Raw genomic sequence first — 26,811 nt, 5'->3', positions numbered from 1 at the left:
AAGATTCATAGTCTCATACATTGTTTTTTCTGTCTTTGTTGAAATATTGAAATTTTCATATTAATTATTATTTATTAAGTTCAGTATAAAAAATAAAAATATTTTTAAAAACTTCTATTGGGTTCAAATATCATCTCTATGCTGATGGCACAGACTAAATGGAGACCTCATCATCTCTCTCCCTAATACTGGTTCTGCATCAGCATAGATCTAATTGTGTCTGACCCTGAACTCATTTTTTTCCCTAAGCATCACTTTTCTCGGTTGATAGTATTTCCATCATCTGTAACTCAAGGGTCAACCTTCATTTTTCCTGTCTCCATTCCACTGATTACCCACTCAGTTACCAAGTTAGTAGTTGTATGTCTCTCCCCTTCGTGCATTTGCCGTTATAGTTCAGGTGTTTATCATTTCTGATCTGGACTACTGTTTTTATATATTTTATATATATATAAATTATAGATTTATAATGGGTTTCCTTGACTACACTCGTTCTTTTCTCCAATTCAGAAAGAAAAAGGAACATGTGATTGCCTTCAATGAGCTTGCCTTCCAGTAGAAACCATGTATAAAGAATTACTTGTAACAGTTATCCAGGTACATATAGTAATATTATATATGTATATATAATCATATCCTTTTATTAAAACGCGTGAGAGAAATGGATAGAACTGAATAGAAGAGTGAGGAGCCCAATAATTGAGCAAGAGTAAAAAATGAGTCGTAATAGGAGTAAGGGTTCAACTCGATATTTTCTCTTCACAAATAATGAGACTTGCAACCTTCCCCAGAAAATGGCTGTAAATATCTGTTAGCAGGAATAATGCCATTGATTAGACTGAAAGGAGACTATCCCACATAATTTCTTCCTATTGCCACTTGCCATTCTTATGTAAGCAGTTCTCAACTAGAAAAGGATCAAATTTCCTCTCTATCTATATACTAGCTCTATTTCTAGCTCTATAGACTTATTGCTGTAAATATGAATTGTGCTGGTTGTGTTGAAGAGGAATAAGAAACTAATTTGATGTCTTTTCTTTTTTTTTTTTAAACTCTTACCTTCTGTCTTGGGATCAATACTGGGTATTGGTTCTAAGGCAGAAGAGTGGTCAGGGCTAGGCAATGGGGGTCAAGTGACCTGCACAGGGTTACCCAGCTAGGAAGTGTCTGAGGTCAGATTTGAACCCAGGACCTCCCATCTCTAGATCTGGCTCTTAATCCACTGAGCCACCCAGCTGCCCCTAATTTGACTTCTTTTCAACAAACATTTAACACCTACTGTGTTAAAGATGCTACCAATTCAAAGATGGAAAGTAGCCCAGTCTCTGCCCTTGAAAAATTTACAACCTTAATGAAGTTCAATATAGAAGTTAAATAGCATGTCCAAGATCAAGGAGAACATAGACATGGCACTGAAATTATGATCTCATCAAACAAGAATTGCAAAATACCATTTCCTCCTTTAATAGTCATTCAAGAAGTCTAGCATTTATTAATCGCCTTCTATATGCCAGGCATTGTGCTAAGCCCCAGAGTACAGAGAAAGGCAAACTTGCTCTCAGTGAGCTCATGCTATAATGAGGGAGAAAATATATAAATTACTCATAAGTTGGTGGTAGTCGTAGAAGGAAGGCATTGAGGTTAAGGAGACATGAGAAAGGCTTTGACAGTTCCTGGCTTAGGAAACAATCATTAAATATACAAGAACTTCAAGGATGATTAGAATATGTGCTTAATAAGGGCTCCTTCTATGCTATCAGTTAGGAAAGTCTTTTCCCACACTTAAGTCTAAACATTTACCTGCCACAATACATTATAGCTTCTTTTGGTTTTGCATTAAGCCCGAATCATGATTATATCTACAATGGTGGAGTGAAGTTTATTAGTTAGGTAATGAGCAGGCTGCAAGTCAATCCTTTCTACAAAGCTATGGAGTCCCTGAGCTGGCAGAAAGAGTCAAATAGTGGGTGGGGTTAGGTTTAACCTGAGGGAAATATTGTGGGATGCAGCCTTCCCATGGGAGCTTTTCAAGGAAGAAAGATGGCAGGATGTGACATGGAGCCAGACTGAATTTTGTCCCCAGTCCACTTTCCTGCAATAAGATTTTTGAAAAAATCCCTACCTTCCATCTTAGTATCAATACTGTATATTGGCTCCAAGATAGAACAGTGGTAAGGGCTGAATTGGGTGTTAAGTGACTTGCCCAGGGTCACACAGCTAGGACTTGTCTGAGGTCAAACTTAAACTACGGATCTCCCATATATAGGCTTGACTCTCAATCCACTGAGTCAACTATCTTCCCCTCAATAAAATTTTAATAACAAGGCCATATTCTTCAGTCTGAGTGGATCAGAGATGTGGTGCAGCCATGGTCAGATAAAAGCAAGCAGTAGAATCAAGATGAGAGAAGGAAAGCACATTGAGCAGGAGCAAGCTAGGACCTTCTGTATCCACCTTAGGTTAGAAAACTAAAAATGACCTGAATGTGCCTGTCTATCTGTCTATCTGTCTCTGTCTCTCTGTCTGTCTCTCATATTCTCTGTCTCTGTCTCTGTCTGTTTGTCTGTCTTCTGTCTGTCTCTCATATTCTCTGTCTCTGTCTCTGTCTGTTTGTCTGTCTTCTGTCTCTCATATTCTCTCTCTCTGTCTCTGTCTCTGTCTGTTTGTCTGTCTTCTGTCTGTCTCTCATATTCTCTGTCTCTGTCTCTGTCTGTTTGTCTGTCTTCTGTCTCTCATATTCTCTCTCTCTGTCTCTGTCTCTGTCTGTTTGTCTGTTTTCTGTCTGTCTTTCACCAGGAGAGGAAGGTTTGCTTCTGAGCTATTTCTTTGAGATCTTGAGTTTTGCTTTGACTAAAGATAAAGTAGGGAGTTGAGCTATCTGGTCTCAGAGGAAGCCAAGGGTACTGAAAACATGATGGGGGTTAAATGTATTTGGCTTTAATTCTTTCCATTCAGTTCTTTAATATATATATGTACATGGGACTCATATACACATACATAATGATAGTAATGTGTATTTGTCTGTACAAATGGGTGTAAACGGTATCCAGTTCTTTAGTATATTTATGTATTTGTGTGTATGTATATGTCTGCCTATACACAATTACTTATACATACTTACATATACTAAACTAGATATAGTTTACATCTCTGTAGAAACATGAGTGGGTCTATAAGTATATGTAAATATGCATACATACATATATAAAAGAACTGAATATAGTTTGTGCATCTGCATACAACTTCAATCAAAGTATAGCTGAGATGGAAGGGAAAGGTTTGGTTTGGTTTTTCTAGTGAGATTGAGGCTAGAGGCAAAGGAAATTCTTTCAGATAAATCTATATACCTTTCTTCCTTAGATTAATGAGATGAGTACTGCCATTCACAGAGTATAGAGCTCAGAGAAAGAGGTAACCAGCTCTTTGAGAGTCAGAGAGAGCTTGACATTACCCTTGCCCCATTACCCTTGTCTTTGACAAAGAACACATCCATCACTGACAAGCTTATGTCTGATAACTGGACCATTATCACGAAACAGGACTAGGCAACTAGTCCACAATGCTCCCTTGTGGTTAAATTAGGAAAGCTGTATATGTTGTTTAAATCCATACATAATGAATTGGGTGAAAAAAAATATTTCTATATTGTCTGTTTTTCTGGGCTTGTGAGGGGGGAAAATCATGTTCTCAGAGCTACTGTCAAATAACACATTTCCCTGAGGCTAAAATACAATCTCAGATTTCTTTTAACCAAACAATCTATTTTTTCTGTAGCTGAAGTTTCCAGTAGAATTGGAAAAGCCTAAATTTGGAATTAACCTAATACAGGATTTGTAGGAAATGTTTAAATCTTCTCTTAGCTGCTGACCACATTTACAATGCAAGCCTAAAACCTAAAAACTAAACCTAAAACTTCCATTATAAAGGTTTATGTTATGGGGTGGACCTGAGCAGAGGGTATCTCTATTCCCTGAAAATGGCACCAAAGCTTGATAAAAGAAGTAGCAAAAGTACAACAAGGAACAATGAATCATTTTTTAAAAATTGTTTTCTCTTCTCTCCTATCTCTTGCCTGAGTAACTTAATCACTCACCTAATTGTTTTGTATTTAAGTATTAATCTAATAGCCTGTGGGAAACTGCATTTTCTACTAAGGGGAAAAACAGACCCTGTTCTTCCCATTCCCAGTTATCCAGCCTGAGCAAGATGAAAATAAATATAAAGAATTAATAATGGTGAGTCATTTGTTAAAACCATTTGTCATTTGGGGGACAGGGAGAGGGGGCTATAAGGAATTTAGGTGTAATTTTTGTTGGTGGTTACAATTTGTGATAATTAGGAGAAATCCTTTCCAAAAGATAAGTTCAACATAAGAATGGGAGAGTCATTTCTTATAGAAAGCCACAATACTCATCTCTATTTTAATAAGGAATGTCCAGTGAATCCCAAATGTCACAGAGGCATGGATCAGGCTTGATTTTTTCAGTCCAAGGGGGAATCAATAGGACCAGCATTGCAGGGCAAGTCTACTTCATTATCTATAGATCAAGGTGATCTCTGTTAGAACAAGCTGTCAACAGAGAAAACCTATGAAATACTTCACCACTTAATTGGCCAAAATTAAGCCATTAGCCAACACAAAGTATAGCCTGATAAATGGAGTAAAGAGTAAATTAGATTATATGAAGGCAGCAAAATGAATTTTATCATTAATTACATTCCAAAACTAGAAACTAACAAGGCCCACAGAATATTTTCTTTTTTATTACAATATATTTTTATTTCTTTTCGGATTGCACGCCAATTCAGTTTCTTAGTACTTGTTTTCTGATATTTTTCAATCCACGTTCTCTCTCTCTCCCTTCCACCCCTTTCCCTTCCCCAAGATGGTAGATAATATTGATATAGATTGAACATATATTATCATATAATAAATATTTCCATGTTTAGCATATTGTGAAAGAAGAAACATTATTTACACTAGTGAAAAGTTCATTTTTTTAAGATTCAAATTCTCTGGAGATTTTATCTTAATTTATAATTATTTATTAAACAATTTAAAAAGTTGGCCAGAGAAAGAAAATGTCTCTAGCTACTTGCAGCTGGCAGTTCCCTTACTAAGCCTCCTTGGAGCCCTGGAGGATGCATACCTTCTTGCTTTCAGTTTCCAACCCCACCCAACCCTCCTCTTCCTTTCTCAACTCAATTTTATGTTCTAAAACCCCATCCAATTGTAGATTTCTGACCTCATTCTGGGAAAAAGATAGGTCTTCTGGATGCCAGGAAGTGATGAGGAAAAAGAGACAAGGGTCTTCCAGAAGACTGAAATCTTTAAGATCTTTAATGTGGCTCCCAGAGTATGCATGTCTGCTCCTTTCCACCTCCACTATCTTGATTCAATCATAGGGTAGGGCAGATTGTGACTTAATCAGAGGGTAGAGAGTAACTTCAAAATAATAACAGAACTTACCTTTTTTGAAATCCAAGGTTAATTTTGGAATTAAAAAAAAGATATAGACTGGTAGCCATTTTCACATCATAGAGGAAATAAAATAAAGAATGGAATGTTTTGGTTTACATTCTTATTCTTTTCCTTCTGATCCTTGTCTTATTAATAATAGTTAAGTCATTCATAGTTGACCATCATACGTTATTGTTATTACTATGTACACAGTTTTACTGATTCTGATCATTGCATTTTGCATCACTTGATGTAAGTCTTTCCAGGATTTATTAGGATCATCTTGTTTGTCATTTTTTATGGTATAATAGCATTCTATTAAAGGCATATACTACAACTTGTTCAATCATTTCTCAATTGATGGACATCCCTTCAGTGTCCAGTTCTTTGCCACCACAAAAAGAGTTGCTATAAATATTTTTGTACATTTAGGTTCTTTTCCCATATCTTTAATCTCTCTGAGGTACAGATCTAGTGGTGGTATTGCTGGGTCAAAGGGTATGCACAATTTTATAATTCTTTGGGCTCCAAATTGTTCTCCAGCATGGTTATATCAGTTCATAGCTTCACCAGTCATGTATTAGTGGCCTGATCTTGCCCATCCTCTTCAACAGTTATATTTTTCTTTCTTGTCATGGTAGCCAGTCTGACAGATGTGAAGTGGTACCTCAGAATTGTTTTAACTTGCATTGCTCCAATCAGTACTGATTTCGATCATTTTTTCATAGGAATAACATTGATTTTAATTTTTTCATTTAAGAATTGCCTGTTCATATCCTTTTACCATTTGTCAATTGGGAAATGCTTGGCATTCTTATAAATTTGATTCAGTTTTCTATATATTTGAGTAATGAAGCCTTTGTCATAGAGATTTGCTATATTTTGTTTTCCTTTTAATCTTGGTTGCATTGATTTTGTTCATGCAGAAACTTTTTAATTTAATGTAGTCAGGGTTGTTTATTTATATCTCATAGTGTTCTCTATGTCTTGTTTTGACCTAAATTCTTCTAGAGACAGGTAAACTATTTTGTGATCCAAAAATTTACTTATGGTATCATCCTTTATTTCTAAATCATGTATTCATTTTGATTTTATTTTGGTATACAGTATGAGGTGTTGGTCTGTGTCTAATTTCTGCCAAACTGTTTTCCCATTTTCCCAGCAGTTTTTTTCAAATAATGAATTAGTCTTCCAAAAGTTTGGATCTTTGAATTGGTCAAACACTAGTTTATCATTACATGTTGAGTGACTAATCTATTTCATTGGTCCTCCATTCTATTTCTTAACCAGTACAAGATTGTTTTGATGATTGCTATTTTATAATATAATTTGAGATTCATGATAGCTAATCCACCTTCCTTCCTATTTTTCATTAATTCCCTTGATATTCTAGGTCTTTTGTTGCTCTAGATGAATTCTGCTATTTTTTTCTCTCTGTGAGATAACTTTGGGATAGTTTGATTGATATGGCACCGAAAAAGTAAGTTAATTTAGGGAAAATTATTATTTTTATTATATTGACTCAGCCTACTCATGAGCAATTAATGTTATTTTTCCAATTGTTTAGATCTGACTTTGTGTGAAAAGTGTTTTATAATTGTGATCACATGGTTCCTGGATTTGTCTTGGCAGGTAGATTGTTAGTATTTTATATTGTCTATATTTATTTTAAATGGGATTTCTCTTTCTATGTCTTGCTGCTGGGCTTTATTGGTAGTAGAGGAAAATGTTGATGATTTTTGTGGGTTTAGTTTTATAACCTGCAATTCTGCTAAAGTTGTTAGTTGTTTCAATTGGTTTTTGATTGATTCTCTAGGATTTTCTAGGTATGTCATCATATTATCTGCAAAGAGGGATAGCTTTATTTCTTCACAGCCAATTAGAATTCCTTCAATTTCTTCTTCTCTTATTGTTATAGGTAGCATTTCTAGTGTAATATTGGATAGTAGTGGTGATAATGGGCATCCTTGTTTCACTCCTGATGTGATTGGGAAGTATTCTAGTCTCTCTCCATTACAGATAATGTTTGCTAATGGTTTCAATTGGTTGTCATTTGTCATTTTGAGGAATGTTCCATTCATTCCCATGTTCTCTACTGTTTTAATAGAAATGGTGCTATATTTCGTCTAAAGCTTTTTCTACATCTATTGAAATAATCATATGGTTTCTACTAGTATTGAAATGGTCAATTATGTTAATTGTTTTCCTAATATTGAACTATTCCTGCATTTCTGGTATAAAACCCACCTGGTCGTAGTGTATGATCCTTATTATATATTGCTGTAATCTTGCTAGTATTTTACTTAAATTTTTTGCAGCAACATTTGCATCATTATTGCTCTATAGTTTTCATTCTGTTTTTGTTCTTCCTGGTTTAGGTATCAACACCATCTTTGTATCACAAAATGAATTTGGTAGAGTTCCTTCCTTAGCTACTTTTCTGAATGTATATATATAGTCCTAGAATGAATTCCTAGTGAATTTTCAACTTGAAATGATGCAATGGGCTGCCAAGAAATCACAAAACCAAAAGAAGAACAAAACAGTAAATGATAGTAAATATTATTACCAGGAATTCCAAAGTATTACCAACAAAGGGAAATAATCTTGACCAAAGTCATGTAGGGTACTGGGCTAGTTGAGTATGGAGAGCCTAGCTAATTATATTACCCATGAGAAGCTCTTCCCTAAATATTTTAAGTGTAGGAATAACAGGCTTCTCAATATCTTTAATTATCAGAGTCCATGAAGTTCAGACACAATAGGTACATATTGGGAGATAATATGGTCTAAGGCAAGAGACCTATATTTGGAGTTAGGAGAAGACCTGGGTTCAGATCCCACCTTTGATACTGACCCACCATGTGAATCTGAGTAAATCTCAATGTCCTGTAACATTGAATTCAACAAGGTGGTTGAAGCAAAATATATTGTATATATAAAGCTCTTTTGGTCAGGGGGTCTTGAGTTAATTAGTAGCAGTCAATATAAATTTATTAACTGCTTTCTATGTGCCAGGCAATGTGTTAAATGCTAGGAATACAAACACAAGAGAGACAGAGACAGAGAGACAGTCACAGAGGCAGAGCAGAGCTAGAGAGACAGACAGACAGACAGACAGACAGACAGACAGACAGAGTCCTGCCCTCAAGAGACTTACCATAAATGTTTGAGCTGAAGTTTCTCCTTAAATGGAGTCTTTTTTTAAACTTTTTTTTATAACTCCTACCTTCCATCTTAGTATCAATACTGTATATTGATTTCAAGGTAGATGAGTGGTAAGGTAAAGCACTCGAGGATTAAAATGTTATATAAACTCCAGTTATTATTGTCTTTACTAAGAATAGGCAGGTTTTCATAAGTGATATTCAACAGTGGATCACATCTTTACTGTTAAACATTGACTGAAAGATGCAGATAATATAAGATCCCATTGTGCTAATTATTTGTTGAATATTTTAAAATATTAATATATTAAAAAAAGCATTGCTTTACTGGCTCTTTTCCAACATTCAACTCATTCAAGATTCCTTCAAAATATTACAACAGAAATAATCCTATTCAATAACCTTGGGATCAAAAAACCCTAGTTTGTTTGCATAAATTGTTTTTTTCAGAGATTTAAGGTCCAAATTGGTAAATGTGGGGGCAGTTGGTGGGGGGAATAGGGGTTAGGGATATTTAGTGGTGCAGTAAAGAAAATCCAAGTGTCTGTTTCCATCCTGTTGCCTGTCAATGGACCAGTTGATTGGTTTGTTGTTCTTGTATTCCCAGTATTGAGCACAGTTGTCTGGAATAAATACTTGTTGATTTGACCTATCTAGACATCAGTTTTCTTGTATATAAAATTGGGGAGTTGTTCAAAATGGCTTTTAAAGGCATTTCCTAGATCTAAATCAATGATCCTGTGAGCCAAAGATCACTTAAAACTCTGAGGGTCTTGTTACTGAGACATACTGAGAGGATGAGATAAAATTTTAATGAAAGTCTCTTTGCAAGCCTTAAAGTGTTACTTAAATGCTAGTGATGAGAATAAGAATGACAATGATGATGACAATGGAAATGCCACTTTTGCTTTGTTCTGGAGGAAGCTAGGAATTCAAAGAAATAGTGGTAAAATAGGCATGGGAAAGATGAGAAACTACCTGGGCAAAAAACTGGTACAATGGATATAATGTATAGGAAGAAGAGCTCTCTGGCCAGTTTGACTAACATGGAGATTACACAGGAAAGTAATCTGAAATAAAAGTGGAAAAGTATGTAGAGTCATACTGTGGAAGCCTTTCAATGCTGGAGGCAGGGAGAGACACTGAACATTTCTGAGTGTGACAGTGACAGGGATGTGGTTTTTAGTGTTATCAACTTGGCAGCTGTGTGTAGGATGGATTGGAAAGAGGAGAGTCTAGAATCAGGAAAAGCATTTCAGATTATTGTGATGCCCCAGGCAAGAAGTTAATTCAGGTTTCCTAACCCTAAAAAAGAGGCCATGCATGTGGAGAGAAGAGTCTGGATCAGAGACTTTGTGATCTTGAATGAGCCACTCCATCCTTTCAGTCCTCAGTTTCACCATCTGTAAAATGAGACAGTTGGACAAAATGACCTCAAAATCTCTGATTTTATGACCTTGCACACAAAGGATAAACAAGTGACATCTTGCTTGTCTTTGACCACAATAACTCACTGGATTTAATGATTAGTAAATCACAGTTCTGTTAAGGGAGCAGTAAATATCAGGAGATTTTATTTAAGCTATAACTTGTTTGATATTCCAATTTCAAAATTTAAGTTTCATAATAAAAATTCCCCAACAAAAATAAACAGGCTGTAATATAATCATCCTACTTCCTCTACGGTGGTGGCAGTTGTGTGGAACGGCACAGCCAATATCATGGTCCCTGGGCACTGACCATAAAAGCAGGAAAATAGAAAGTACCCAAGTGGTTTAGGGACATGAAGCAAGATATAAACTTCCAAAAAATGATTGTAAGAAACTAAACTCCTCTGCTGTTAAACTAATTATTTCCCTGCTTGTTCTAATATGTCCAGAAGCTGTCTTCTGCTCAGATTTCTGAGCTCTTAAATCTTCTTCCATCCTCTTAGCAATCTCTGATAAAGTCACTTCTGTCTTTCTGGCCTAACTCCATTTTGTTATTTAAAGATGATAAGAGCTACAATATCTCACTGAGAAGTCTTCCCACCTGATTGAACTAACTTCAAGAGAACTGAAAACAAGGGAATTTGGGACTGGTGTTCATATACTTAGCATGAGTCATCTGAGATGTAGAGCCCCATGCTAATTTTTGCAGAAGCAAGAGAGATGCTCCTATCTGAATTACCTATTTCTTCCCATCAAACAGTTTTATTTGTGGAAATTCTCCTTATTTTCAGAAATGGCAAGACCAGAACAAGACAGGCTGCTTTATTTGGGAGTCAGAAAGACATGATTCAATTCCTTTCTTAGACATTTACAAGATGGGTAACTGCGGGCAAGTCACCTTTATCATCTTAAGTTTCTTCACCTGTGAAATAAGGACAAATATAGCACTTAAATTATCTTCTTTTATTCCCATAAGAATCTTATAATCTAAGTAGACTGAGAAACAGCTAGGTGACTCAGGGGATGGAGTACAGGGACTGCCATCAAGAAGACTCACTTTCCTGAGTTCAAATCTGGCTCCAGACATTAACTAACCATGTGACTGCAGGAAAGTCACTTGTCTCTATTTGCCTCAGTTTCTTCATCTGTAAAATGAATTGGAAAAGGAAACAGCAAACCATTCCAGTATCTTTTCCAAGAAAATCCTAAGATCACCAAGAGTCAGACTTGACTAAAACAACTGAACAACAACAAAAACTTACAGGATTGTTAGGGGAATAAAACAAGATAATGTATGTAGAGTGATTTGTAAACCTTAAAGAATTATATAAATTTCAAATATTACTATTTGATTTATTAATAATTATATCATCATTATCTAATAACAATATAGAAGTATATATAATAATTAATGATTTAATAATAATAATGATCAAATAGATATTACCCACTTGATTTTATCTAATATCAAATTATATATTATATATTACAATATTATGTTATTATTGCTTTTACAATGAGGAGAAAACTAGAGATTGAATTGAGGACAGGACTTTGCCAAAAGGTAAACTTCTGCTACCAGTGCAGAGTGCCACAGACTCTGTATTTTAGGACCCTAGAAAGTTGCCTAGAAACAATGAGAGGTTTAGTGACTTGCCTACAATCACACAGTCAAGAAGTGCTACATGTTCAACTTGAATCTAGGCAGGAGTTTCCCTGTAGACTATAGCAAGAGTCCACTAATGGCACTTACAACAAGGACAGAGTATTTATGACACACCCAGACTGAAACAAAAAAGTGTCTGCCTTTCAGTTTTTGGGACTCCTTTGGGGGTGGTTCTTGACTATCACAGTCAAAGCACATGCAAACAAATGGACAATGGACTCTCTTTTCAACCACCTTCCTTGTTGAATCCTTAATTTGGCCATTTTATTGAGTGTGATGCTGGAAAACAGGTCGCAAGAGAAGCTCGCAAAAATAATAAATCCCAGTTGTGGGGAATGATCATAATAGAATGCCATTGCACAATAAGAAATTAAGACAATCACCAAAAAGAAACCTTGCAAGTCTCTTATGAAGTGATGCAAAGTGAAGTGAGCAGAACCAGGAAAATGTTGTACACAGAAACAACAATAGGGTATAAGGATCAGCTGTGAATAACAGACTCTTATCAGCCATGGTATTGATCCAGGTCAATTCCAAAGGATGCATGATGGAAAAGGCTGTCCACCACCAGAGAAGGAACTGATGGAGCCTGAATGCAGACTGAAGCATCCTATTCTTCATTCTGTTTCCTTCACAAATTTTTCTCTAGTGTAAGTGATACGTATCTTCTTTCACATGACGAACATGGAATTATGTATTGAATGGACAATCCGAATCATATTACCTGCTGTCCCAGGGAAGGAAGGGAATGAACACGGATTGCAAAATGTCAGAAATTATATTTCTAAATTACTAATTTTTTTTACTAAATTGTATCTATATATAATCTGATCAAAACATAAAATAATAACAAATAATAACAAAGCTGTAGTAAAAGGACTTTGGGTAACTTCTTCCTGCTCTTCAGTAAGGAGCAGTGGGAAAAGCTGGGGGCACCTCTAGTAAGGGAGGAGAGAGTTAAGACTGAACCCTGTAAATATGTGAGCACTCAGCTCCTTAGAGCTTCAGTGACTTTATCTATAAAATGAAACCAATTAAACGAGACCCAACAGGCATTTATTACACAGGATGTACCCAACAGTATGCAAGGCTAGGACTAAAAAGACAGATGTCATCAGAGAGCTTTCACCACTTTATATACTCAGAAAGTATATAAAGTGCTTCATGGATCTTTAAGCCATAGACAATTTCCACTGTTGTTAGAGGCAGGTCCCGATTAGTGCAAATTATGAATCCCCTGATGTGGTCGCATGGATTTGGATCCTTACTATTTTTAATTCTAATGATGTAAAATATGAGTTTGGGCTCCAGCACACCGGAAATATGCAATGCAAATCTGAATTCCGTGACAATTTCAGGGGATTTCTTACCTGTACTGCTCGCTGTATTTTCACAGCACCTAATGTTCATTTCTTGAATTACCCATTGGCTAATTAATTACATGCTAATAATAATTTGTGATAGCATGGCACGAATGAAGAAGGCTGAATCTAAAATGATTATGCTTAGGAGCTATTGAGTCAATAATATCAAGACAAGAATTCCCAAGAGAAAAGTGATCTCTAGCACACACCACACTTGGGTAGCCTGAAATCTAAGTATGCACTAAAGGCTATGCATAAAAATTAATTCTGAGCAAAATTTTCCCATTAAATGGAATTTCAAACTGATACGAATTGCCTCCATTGGCAAACTGGGGGTAATTCTTGATTTTCTGGATCATTAAACTCAAATAGACATTTCCCAAATAGACATTTCTCCACATTCCACCATGGCAGGTAAGAAATTATTTTAGTTTAGGCTATTTCTCCACAATGAGTACTTAGGATAGGGGGCTTTTTTGTTCATTTGTTTCCTTGCTTTGGTTTTCACCACCAAGAAAACTTCAATGATTACAATAAGGTGAAGGTTAGTTAGAAAGCAATTTTTTTAAAATAGCTTCCCCCCCCCGCTTGATAGCCAGTAAAATTTTGGGGGGGAAGGGAGAAGAAAGTGGGTTGGGAAGTGATGTTAAACATGACCCCACTCCTCCCTCTTAGAGAGGGAAAGGACCTTGAAGAAGGATGTCCTGGGCCAGCTTTGTTGTCCTTCTCTCAATAGTTCCACATCCCACTGACTTAATAAATGTGGGCCACATTTCCATGCCACATCTGAGTTATAATTGATATAGAGATTTGATGCAGGGTACCATCTGAGCCCATATTATCAAAGCCTTCCTCATCGATGCTTTAATTTACTATCACAGTGTGGTTAGCGTCCCCTGTGAATTCATCCCAAGAGATGCTGAAAGTCCTAGTTATAGCTGGGACCTCTTTGAAGCATGCTCTACCGCATTGAATTTCTGTCCCAAATAGCTGATTTAAGCCCTTGATCTAGTATAGCAGGTGCCCCATTCATTGTGTTATCATTTTATACAGTCTGTCCATAAAAACCCCAAGAGAAGAATGCACTGTCTGCCCATGAAAAATAACCCACTGTCTGTGGCTCATGGAAACAGCGATAGAATTTTAAATACCTGGGAAAAGCCAGGTGGAGTCCCAGAAGTTGGTGTTTTGGTGCCTGGAGAGCCAGGCTCTGCTCTTCCAATGGAAAGGCAACATTCAAATTTTGTTAAAAGCCCCAATAATAACCCAATTAAATATGCTGCCTAAGAAGGACCTAAAAATTAAGATGTTTTTGTCAGCATTCAAAACAAAAGCCTCCAAAATTAAAATAACAAAGTAGCCTGACTGCTGGAGAGAAGTAAGGAATGCATTATTAGCCCCAGCAGTAAATGCCAAATATAATATACAACTGCAATAGTCTTCAGTTTGACTATGGCTGCTTTATTTCTTGTTCTTCCAGGGCTCCTGCTGTTAACTGTTCATATCCCATCAATTTTATCCTCATCAGCAGTTGCCCTGGCCAGGCAGAAAGATCGTTTTTGTTTAATTAAATGCCCCAACTAATAAGGCAAAGTCAAGCAAGTGAAGGCATGCCTTAAGCAGCAGAGCTCCCATTTAAGCAGGAAGGCAGCAATGGTGGCACTGCCAGTAATTCTTGGGTTGGGTTATTTTTAACAAGAAGAAGAATATTCTGTCCCAAACAACTCCTCTCTATGAAAACCTCGAGGATGTAATCTACATCAAAGTAATCGTTATTGATTTCCATGAAAGAGAATTCAGTCATTGTAACTTCAGAGAAATGATGCACGTGACGAATCTCCCACAAAATCAAAACAAGGAAACTAAATGCTACTTTATGAATTGTAAGGGACGTTTCATTACAGATCCTGTTTCAGAGAAATATGATTTAAATTTAAAATGTTGGATGAAATAGTCTGAAGCATTGCTTCATCTGGAATGAAACATCTTCAGTCATCTGGGAAATGACAATCCCACTCATTTATCTTTAGGAAATCGTTAATTTTGCATGTAGCTTGTATTTAGGATTATAGATTTAGCTCAAGAAGAGAACCTAAAGGTCACTGAGTCCAAGACCTCATTGTACAGATGAGGAAACTGAGGCCAAGAGAATTTAAGTGATGCTGATGCTGCACAATAAGCAAGTGTATGAGGCAGGATCAAATGTACGTCTTCCCATGTCAAAGTCTGGTACTGCATCCACCACAGCATGCCTCCTCTGCTTGTAGAGAGGTTTTCCTCCCTGTAGAATGTAAGCCCACTGAAGGAAGGCTTAGGAGAAGGCTTATGAATGCTTGATGAGTTTCAATGTATTGAAATCACAAAGAACAAAAAAGCAATGAGTGATATCTTTGTGATCTTTCAGAAGTAAATAGCTCTTCCCAAGTCAGCCAGTCAATAAATATTCATTAAATGCCTACTATGTGCCAGGCACTCTTCTAAGTATGGATACACAAAGAGAGGCAATGGAACTACTCAATTGGACACATATATAATCTGATGGAAATAGTGGTATAAACCTTTCATTTCTTTCCACAGAGGAAATAGAAAGATTCTATGAAGTCATCACCGAGATCAGAAAAGCACAGGATTATGGTCCATCCTTCAACAAGGACAGGTTGCACAGCTGCACACCTGATCTGGGCAAAGTGTACATCACTGAAGCATTAGATTGGATGAATTACTTTCTAAGACTATTTTAGTAATTCCTGAGCAAGAAACCAAACAAGGATCCATGTTTCTCATAGGACTGTTACTTTGAAGTAGGAACAATCATAATGTATCTCAATGAATCCTCACTAAATAATTTTAACCCCTTACCTTCCATATTAGAATCAATACTGAGTATTGGTTCCAATACAGAAGAGCAGGAAGGGCTGGACAATGGAAGTTAAATGACTTGCCCAGAATCACCCAGCTTGGAAGTGTCTGAGGCCAGATTAGAACCCAGGAACTCCTCTCTCCAGATCTGGCTCTCAATCCACTGAGCCACCCAGCTGCCCCCAATCCACACTAATTCTGACCAGTTCTGTACAAAAAAAAAAAAAAACAAATCTGAATTAGTGGATGATCTGAATTATTATGGTTAAGCATACTTGTAAAACTTTAATGTATAAACATTCAATTGTAGAAGGGTAACACAGGAGTCATATAGATCCTTAAGGTGTGTAAATGGAGATTTTGAACCTTTGACTTCATTCCCCAGAAGTCCTTAATATTTCCCAAAACTCCCTATAATCTCTCCTGTCTCCATGTTGGTGAGATCATGTTATTGGTATTTAGCTGGCTGTAGCTTCTCCCACGCCCTCTTTGTCATAATGTAGCAATCATGGTGGTGGTGGTAAGGTGGGGATTTTGAAATGGCTAATCAGCCATGGGCATGTGATCTCTATTTTGGACCCTCTTTATTTCTTGATTTCTAATGATCATTTAATAAACCTCCTAAAATATAATATTTTTATTATTTAAGATTTAATTTTAAAATTTTACAAAGGGATGTACTTTAATTTAAAGAAAAGAATGAAATGCAAGTTGGTGTAATAGAAGAGCACTCTTGGAGTCCAGGAAGTTCTAGGTCTTTGACATTATACTATCACTGTGAATGTGGATTTAAATGATAGATTTAAATCTGGATGGGATTTTAGAGGCTGACTACTCATTTCCTATGTTGTATGTCATGAGCAGCAAAAGTGAGATTTGAATTCAAGATCTTTAATTTCTCAGAATTCCAAACAACTGTCTAAGACTTTAAGATATGGGGTTAAGACACAGATCAAATAAAAATCCATGCCCAAATAAAGAAATAATAAATAAACCCACTAACAAATAAAGGCAATGAATTATAATTGGCTTATAGATGCTTTAAGAAAATAAGCTTTTCTCTAGAGCTTAAAATGTAATTTATTCTCTTTATTTCCTCTCGGATCAAATGTAAATACTTTGCTTCAACATTTAAAGCCCTTTTCCACCTGCTCTCTTTCTAACTTACTAGTATACTACTTTCTTCCTCATACACCCCAATCTCTCTGTACTAGCCTCCTTGTTATTCTGCACACATGAAACTCCAACTCCCATCTCCATGCTTTCATATTAGTCATGTCCCATGTTTAACATGCACTTCCTCCTAACCTCTTGTTATTGGGATCCCTCAAAATCCAAATTAAGTCCTACATATTTAATTCAGGGTCCCAAAAAAAACTCATCAGCATTCTCTTTGTTTATATTCTTCATCTCTTGACATATGCCTAAATTGGTTCCTCTATTAGAATTCAAGGTTCTTAAAGGAAGGGATTATTTCCATTTTCCTTTCTATCCCCAGCTTGAGAGGATAAGTGCTTAATAAATGTCTGAGGATTGATTGATTGATTGATTGATTTAAGCAAACATTTCCCCAGAAATCTTGCCTTGCTACTAGTTTTATTAGGAAACTCTTTCTTCCCCTGTAATTCAAAGATAACCTTCAGTTTAGGCCTTTCCTAAATGATCACACATATTCTGAAACCTAAACTAGTGGATCTGCACTGGATTCCTTTTTTCACATGTATAATTAATACTTGCCATGGAGCTAAATGTCCATTGGTATCCTTTATATTGCAAGAAAATGCTTGGGGTTGGAAGTCTTGTTTGCATTCCATGTGGATGTGGCCAACCACCACAGAATCACCTGGATATGCACCATTCCTGCCACATTACTGACAATAAAGGCTGTGCTGGGATTTTTATCTGTAGCTGCTATTTGCAGAGGATGAGCTAGTCTCCCAGTGATGGGAAAGGAGCTGTCATGTCTTTAATTCCTCAGGTCGGTCTGTCTTTTCCTGAAATCGCAGCAGTCCCACTTCTATTCTCCTTGAAGTGATGCTTCACTATGTGAATCAAAGAGGATGTATATAACTTCTCTCCACGCCGACATTTGCACAATCGTGACAATCATGTGCACAGGCACAGACACGCAATTACAGGCACATAAAATAAGCATCATCATATCAGTCAGGCTGACACCAAAATATTATCCACAAATATCTGGTAAAACTAATCCCACTTCAGCCTGGTATCTTAGGGACATGAGTTTAAGAGCTGAAAAAATTACAGAAATTATCTAATCCTGTGATTCTTAATCATTTGGTATCACTGATCCCTTAGGAACTGGGAGGAAGTGCTTCTCCGAATCATGTTTCTAAATAACTGGAGGAAATGCTAAATTTCAATTCAAACTTGGTGAAAATGAAGAGGAGATGGGTTTTTTCCCATCCAAGTTCATAGACTCCCTACCAGAAATCTATCCACAGACCTCTTTAGAGGATTGTGAACCTAGATTAAGAACCCCTGATCTAAACTTTCATTTCACAGAGGAAACTGAAGCCCAGGGAAAAGAAATTGACCCAAAGTAGCAATACAGCTACATCTTAATTCCTGGGAATATAATTTATAGTACCAGAGAGTTGCCTGAGGAGACTAAGAAGATAAGTGAGTTGTCTGGGTACACCTAGTTAATGTGCTAGAGAAAGGTCTTTAACTAAAGTATCCTACTTCAGGGTTATCACTTCACCCCAAATGCTAAACTGCCAGCATCACCACCTCATCATCACTGTTGCCATGACAATGATATGGCCAAATAGCTTAATGTACAAGAGGCACTTGGCACTCCATGACTGTCATTCTGGAAAGAACTAAAGCTGCATATATAGATTTGGGAGTCATCTACACAGAGAAGATAGTGGAAACCATAGAAGTTGTAGAGATGACTAAATGAGATAGTATAGAGTGAAAAGAGAAGAAGAAGCTCTATGGGATACTCACAGTAAGTGGGTTTGACAGGGACCAGGAATCAGCAAAGTAAACTGAGAAAGATATGATAAGACATATAGAAAAGGAGAATCCAAAGAGAGCAGTACCAGGAAAATATTGGGTTGAGAGAGTATCCCATAGGAGCAAGTAATTGATACTATCAAAGGTTCTAGAGGAGCCTTGAGAAAAATGAGGAAGCGCCTTCAGAGTAGATAACTAAGAGGCCACAGGTGACCTTGCAGAGGACAAACTCAGATGAAGGATGAGGTCAGAAGCCAAAGAGTTTAGAAGAATGTTTAGAAGAGAACGAGGAGTGAGGAAATTGATGCACCAATTGGAAATGGTTTCCTCAAGGCAATTAGCCATTAAGGGAAGGTGAGCTAAAGAAGGGTAGCTTTTGTGGATGATTGAGGGGTTAGGGGGGTTTTAATGATAAGAAAGACACAGGTAAGTGTGTAGGCAAACAGGAAGGAAGTGATTAATGATGAGAGAGTCGGGGTGACAACTGGGGCAATCTGCTAGAGAATTTACCTGGGGCAGCTGGTGATGCAGTGGATAGAGTGCCAAGCTTAGAGTTAGGAAGACTCCTGAGTTCAAATCTGGCCTCAGTCACTTTATAAATGCAACTCATAGAAGTCACTTAACCCCATTTTCCTTAATTTCCTCATTTGTAAAATGAGTTGTGAGAGGAAATGACAAACCACCACAGGGTCTTTGTCAAGAAAACACCAAATGGGGTCACAGAGAATCAGACACTTGCCCAAATGACTGAAAAACAACAATCTGGAGAACTTGGGAAGAGAGAACAGGCATGGATCAGAGTTAGCTTTGGCAAGGAGAACCAACAAAATGGGAAATGAGCCATGTGCCCAATCACCAGGGAATGTCAGAACAAGATTATGGCATATTCAAATTCTGTCTCTGATATTTAACTGGGCTTATGCCCTAGGGCCTCAGGTTCCTCAATTGTAAAATGGGAACAATAATAGTTAAACTACCTACCTCACAGGGTTGAAGCAAAAACTCTTTTTGAAACTTAAAGCACCATTTATATTGTTATTGTATTGTTATAAATAGCACTGTAAAAATGAACAGAGATGATGAATGCAAAGAAATGTGAAAATTTATACGTGTGAAGTAGAAACATAATCAGTAACATAACATCCACATTGTTTGGGATGTTGATGAGTCACGGTTGCATAGATATTAATTACGACAATGTAAAAATAAAAACAGAAGCAAAATCTAAAAAAGATACACAGAAGAGAAACCAAAAGGGAAAACTACAGAAATATTATTTTCTATCTCTTTAAATTAATAAAGTAATTTAAAAACAACTTAATGAGAGGGAAGAAGGAGGGAGGGGAAAAAGAATGAGATAGATTTTTGGACATAACTAATGTGAGAATTTGCTTTTCTTGGATGAGCATATTTATTTTAATTCATTACATATTTATAAGAAATCATGTATATTGTATTGTTACATATGACAGAAAATAAAAAATAAATGATAAAAAGAAAATTACATACTTTTGCATACATAATTCTTTATTTTGTTTATTTGAATGTTTATTTTGTTGATAGTTTATAAATTAAAACAGTTGATGGTTATTAACTTCAGAATAATTTTTTAAAATATGCATCTGCAGAATTGTAAATATGCATAGGGCAGACAAGATCTGACTACAAAGTACTTCAGAGATATGGGACTTCATATCTGTTCCTAAAGCAGGTTGCAGCTTGTTGAGATCTTAGCAGATAGCTTTTTGAGAGTTGCTGTGGTCAAACATTTCATTCACCCTCTCACAGCCAACCTGCTGCCTCTGATTTTGCTAGGCTGGTTCTGGAGTGAAAGATCTACAATATATCACTGGGGATTTATTGGAGCTTTTAAAATATTCTGGATCAGCCTTTTCATATATATATATATGTGTGTGTGTGTGTGTGTGTGTGTGTGTGTGTGTGTGTGTGTGTGTATTTTTTAAAGATCATCTGAACCCCTAGCCCTAAAATAGCTGTCTTCACAACTAATATTACTAGCTGTGAAAAAAATAATCAGCTCTGAGCTAATGACCCTTGGTGGGACCAGTTTACTCCAGAAATGTTGACATCCAGTTGTCTCCACTTACTTGGATCTGAAGATACTCTTCACAGAAATACCCTGACCAATGACACAACAGGGTTGAAGTGACTTGTCATTTTGACATCACACACCTAATTCTCTTTCCTACCCATAGCAACCAAGAGGAAAGCCTAGCAACAGCAGCTGGTACACAAGGACAGCATGGATTAAAATAAACACTCTCCTCTGTGGGCACTTGAAAGAGAATTTTTTTTAACTTCCTTCTTTTTTTCACCATCCTTTAAAATATAAATATGAATTCATCTGAAGGAAAGGCAAAACAAATAAAAATGTGTGATGGTAGGGAGGATATCTGATAGAAAAATCATCTGAAAAGAAAACATTAATTGCCAACAGGTTTATGGTTATTCCTCTATTCCCACTTGAAATTCCATTGTGAGATAGATTAGAAGGATGTTCTTAAGGTTCTTAAAAATTTGAGTATGAAGCTTCCCTAGGGAAAGTCATTTCCAGCCAAAACGCTAACTCCCCAGCTGTGGTCTTGATGTTGACTTATGTATCTCAAAAAGGTAGAGACTCTATACCATGGCACCAGAGTCATAATGATGTAGGAATTTTTGGACCCTGTGCCAAAAAAAGTGCCCAAGGAAGGCTTTGCAAAGCATGAGTCAATTGCTAGAGGGAGGAAGGTAGAAATGGGGAAGCTCTTACCCCAACCTACCATGAAGTAGTTTCCCAATTAAAATCACTAGTTTTTCTCCCAACGCTTTTAAATCCATTGTTTTTATTTTTATGAAGTGCTATCAGCACTTTCAAAATGTGGGACAATCCAAGTTTGGTACTTCAGATTCAGTGTCCTACTTTAAGGTCCCAGTTGAATTATTCTGGTTCTAGATCTGTACGCTACAAGCTGAAGACAAAGAACTAGGGATCTGTCATTTTGGTCTTATTATCTTGGGGTAGTCTTAGGAGAAAAAGATTCTATTTGAATTGTTCAGTAGAACCATGGATCAAAAATAGGAAAGAACTATATCATTTGACCAGGAAGATGCTAGAATGAATTTTTTTCTCCCACGTTCTCATTAGTTTCTACTTATAAAGTAATTCTCCAAAGATAATTTCATAAGATTGAGGGTGATCTCAAGCAATTGAAATATCATCTGCAATTTAATTAAAGGGTGAGGATTTATCACTTGTGAAAATTTCTGTTCTGGAGTCACTTTTCCTCCAACTCTATTCACTGCCATGAATTCCCTGGATTTCCATTTTCTTCTAGGAGATTATCTGTGGCCTTCTGAGTAATTCATTTGGGCAGAGGTTGTTCCTGGTCTATATTCAGTTCTGCTATATATGAATGTGAAATCAATTTATAAATTGCTAAAGTTAACAAATATTACAGCTATCTCCCAAGAAAATTAGGGGAAAGACACAGAAAAATATCTTAAACCTAGAAGGGTGGCTACCTATTTGCTCAAATTAAGCTAACTCTTTTTACTTTTTTATCTGGTAAAGATGGCGATTGTATACATCAATGGATCAATGAAAACATGTTAAAGCCAAACCAATTAAAGCATACTATCTACCTTCCATCAGAGATTTAAAGCAGAGATTTTTTGTGTATCACCAGTGAGAGAATGTTGTGCTTGACTATGCATGTTTGTTGCAAAGAATTTGTTTTTTTTTTGTTAATGGAGAAGAGATGAAAGCAGAGAAAATTAATGTAGGCACTTTGGGCAACAGCACAGATTGGACTAGGAACATTTATTTTAGCAATGAAACCTAATAAATAGGGAGAGCATAAAGGAATTTTAAACTGTGGTATATGGATGTGATGGAACACAATTGTGAGGTATGAAATGAAGAACTAGATGATTTCAAAGAGACATAGAAAAACTTGTATGAACTGATGCAGAGTGATGTGAGCAGAATCAGAAATGTATTATTATAATTATTATTCTAAAATTAATTTATAGCACAATATCAATATCATGAAAACAAAGAATTTGGAAGGCAGATTTATTAAGAATGAAACAAACAGAAGTAAGAGAATAATCTTTATAATAACAATGTTGTTGGAAAGGCAAACAACTTTGAAAGCAATGAGAATATGGCCAATTTAATGACCATCCATGATTCTGGAGGAATGGTTAAAACATGCTATCTCCTTCCTGACAGAGAAGTGGTGAATTTAGGGTACACAATGAGGCATACACATTTTTGTGTATAGCTAGTGAGAGAATATTTTACTTGACTATGTTTGTTGGTTACAAAGAATTGTTTTTCTTCTTTCTTTTAATAGAGTAGGGGATGAAATGCAGAGAAAATAGGTTTACGTTAATGTGAAAAAAACCCTCTAAAAATAAAGAGCGAGTTCTACAGATGGAGAATATTGCATGCACTCTCAGATGAGGCCATTGTACTATTAGTTCTACATTGTTTTATTTTATTATAAGAGATTTTTTCATAGATTTGAAGCAATCTGAAAAGGTTTGTAACAAAAATGTAACATTCTTAAATATTCTTAAAATATTTTTAATTGTTATCTACTATTACTGTTTTAGTGGTTGATAAATCAACAAACATCTTTAAATGCCTCTAATATGCCAAATACAGTTCTGGGTGCTAGGGATAAGAAGACAAAAATAAAAGCATTCCTTCCCTCAAGGAGCTTACATTCTATTGGGGAAAATAACAAGTATACATATGACTTCATTAAGAATGCAACCAAAGGAAATACAGGATACATTTTGGGCTCTGTGTGTGTGTGTGTGTGTGTGTGTGTGTGTGTGTGTGTGTGTGTGTGTGCAGGAACATTACCTGACCAACAAACTGGAAAGCTCCAAAAATCACCGTCTTAAATCTGCTAATCAGGTCCAAGATCGAAGCAAACGACTTCAAAAAGCAAACAGGAAAAAAAAAACTGAAAGAATCTAATACCCAAGCAATTAAAGTGACTTGTCTAGGGACACACAACTAGTTAAGTGTCTAGGGAGGGATTTGAATTCAGTTCTTCCAAACTCCCAGTCTGACACTTTATCCAGTGCTCTAACTATTTGAGAAAAAGCTGGTCATATCACATTTATATGTTTAAAAATTCTCCTGCCCTAAATTAGTGAGTGCCTGAAGAAGTAGGGAGCAATTCATTCTTTATAAAACCCTTACTTTCTGTCTTAGAATCTACATTAAATATTAGTTCCAAGACTGAAGAGCTGTAAGGGCTAGATGATTAGGATTAAGTGTCCAATTCATTTCTAAACCTGCAGAACTCACTTCATTTCACTGAGCCTCACTGTCTTCATCTCTCCAGTGGAAACAATGTTCCTCTTCTTTCTAAAACTATGAGCTTCAACTAGGATGATGCTTGGAAAGAATCAATGTCTACGGACATCTCAAAAATGCACTGAAATGCATCAAATACTAAAATTACAAGGGAAACCAATTATGTTGAAAAACAAGTATGTAATATTTTTACATTGATAGACCACAGGTTAAGAACTCCTACCTTAGAGTTCTGCCCAACTTACAAGACCAATTCTTTCCCAAACTCAGGGTCTGTTCTTAGAGCATTGGATTAATTTTGACTGGTCTTATTCCATTGAAGTAGAGCAGTTAGATGGCACAGGGAATAGGGTACCAGTTTGGACTCAGGAGGAATCATCTTCCTCAGTTCAAATCCAGTCTCAGATGCTTACTACAGTGTGACCTTGAGTTAGTCACTTAATCCTATTTGTCTCAGTTTACTCATCTGTAAAACAAATGAGAAAAATGGCAAACCACTCAGTATCTTTGCCAAGAAAACACCAAATGGGATCACAAAGTCAGACATGACTGAAAAATGCCTGAACAACATTCCAATGAAGTGATAAAAAGCTTCATTTCTTTCTCCTCATTTAGGTTTCTTTGGGTCTAAGAGGGCAATTCTTCACACACACTCAAGATACGACTACTGTGTCAACTCCTCAAGTACCAATCATGTGTTAGAGAGAAAATTCTGCAAATAGTAAATGTTCTTAGGAACATCTAAACTGCATTCCTAGCTGTGTGACCTTGAACAAGTCACTTAATCCCAGTTGCTTAGCCCTTACTGTTCTTCTGCCTTGGGACCAATATCCAGCGCTGAGTCAAAGATAGAAGGTAAGATTTAAAAAAAAATAAAAAGTAATCTGGCACAATACATGAAGTATTGAATTTGATGACAGAACCAGAGTGAATCCTAGCTCTTGTTTTCCCTGCTACATTACAAACTCAAGAATTTCTTCTGTGTTAACACTATTCAGCACTGATCATGACTTTTTTGGCAATAGCCTTTGAGAATTGAAATGGCTAGAATGACCAACCCCTCTACAATCAATAGGATGACAGAATATAAAGTCCTTAAAGGCAAAGGCCACCTCCATGTCATATCTGCATCTTCCATTGCTAGGGTACACAGTAGGTATTTAATATTTGTGGATTGTCTAATGAATCTTTCTGCTTTAACGAGGCTGATGCTCAGGCTCGAGATGGATACTCTACCAATGGACTCAAACCCAAAGCCCTCCCAGTTTATTAGAACAGACCACAGATTGGATACTATTGGCATAACTTTAAAGAACCTTGGGCCACCTTCATGCCATGATACATCAAAGGGGCATGTGAGTGGAAGGGTCTTTAGGTCACACATGTATTGAGGAAAACTACACTGACTCAACTACAAGACAAAATGCTTGATGATGTCAGCCATATGGATAAAAGTTGGTCACGATTGTGTTTGGGGAGACATTCTTATTTCTTAATATTGTGATGAGCCTTAAGGAAGCAGTATACGCTAGATGGAAATGTGTGCTGAATTTGAAGTCAGAGAACTTGTGCTCTTATCTTGGCTCATCCACTTGCTATCTGTGTGACCATGAGCAAATCCATTAACCTTTCTGGGCACCACCTTCTTGTTCTATGAAATAAAAGGTTTGGATTTAATGACCTCCTGTTTTTCCATTGTTTGGCCACATCAGACTCTTTGTGACTCCATGGACCACACTGTCCATAGGGTTTTCTCGGCAAAGATACTGGATTTGTTGGTTTTCAATTTCCTTTTCCAGTGGACTAAGGCAAACAGGTAAAATGACTTGCTCAGGGTCACAGAGAGTTTCTGAGGCTTCAGGCCAGTGCACTATCCACTAGGCAATCTAACTGCCTCTTCAATGACCTCAATATCCCTCCTGTTTCTAACTCTATGATTTTATGACCCATTCCTTCATGGTAAATCAATGTCTGTTCAGAGCTCTTGGGTCTGTAAGAATAAAATCCATCTACACAGTATGATATCCATATGGAGTATTCAGGTTCCTGACACTTCTCCACTCCACCTTGTTGTTCTCTTCATGGGAAGTGTTTGCCAGTCTTCTCCAGTATTCTGGCTTTGTTGAGGATTTATAAAGATGTGACACCTCAAAAACTAGTAACATCTGTCTGCCAGTGAAGAGACAACTCATAAAAAGCCACGAGTCTCTGTGACATTGAAATCAGAGTCTGAATTCAAGGAAAACAACTCTTCTTGGAGGTGTCATTTGAAATTTTCAATTAGAGAATTACTTTAACCATTCATTTGCATGTGTAGGAACCTTTTCTGATCTGTTTTTTTTATATTTGTTCTATATATTGGCATGATTTTATTAAGGCCTGACACTTCTCAACATAATAAGAGTAGCTTACATTTATAAGGGGCAACGAGGTGGCACAATGGATAAAGCACCAGGGCTGGAGTTGAGAAGACTCATCTTCCTGAGTTCAAATCTGGTCTTAGCTATTTACTATTTGTGTGACACTGGATAAGTCACT

General features: G+C 36.5%; 1 long non-coding RNA gene across 1 annotated transcript in view; it reads right to left on the bottom strand.

Annotated features, from left to right (window-relative positions):
* Positions 1 to 10,793: 10,793 nt before the first annotated feature.
* LOC130455942 (uncharacterized) overlaps positions 10,794 to 26,811 on the bottom strand; it is a 32,206-nt gene continuing 16,188 nt past the window's right edge. Inside the window, exon 2 of the long non-coding RNA XR_008914237.1 lies at positions 10,794 to 10,980. This is a non-coding gene — a long non-coding RNA (uncharacterized LOC130455942). The remainder of the gene's footprint in view (positions 10,981 to 26,811) is intronic.

This window comes from Monodelphis domestica, chromosome 8 (genome assembly GCF_027887165.1).
Source record: "Monodelphis domestica isolate mMonDom1 chromosome 8, mMonDom1.pri, whole genome shotgun sequence".
Classification (NCBI taxonomy): Eukaryota; Metazoa; Chordata; class Mammalia; order Didelphimorphia; family Didelphidae; genus Monodelphis; species Monodelphis domestica.
Note: the sequence above shows the minus strand (reverse complement) of the source record. Positions and strands in the feature narration are given on the sequence as shown.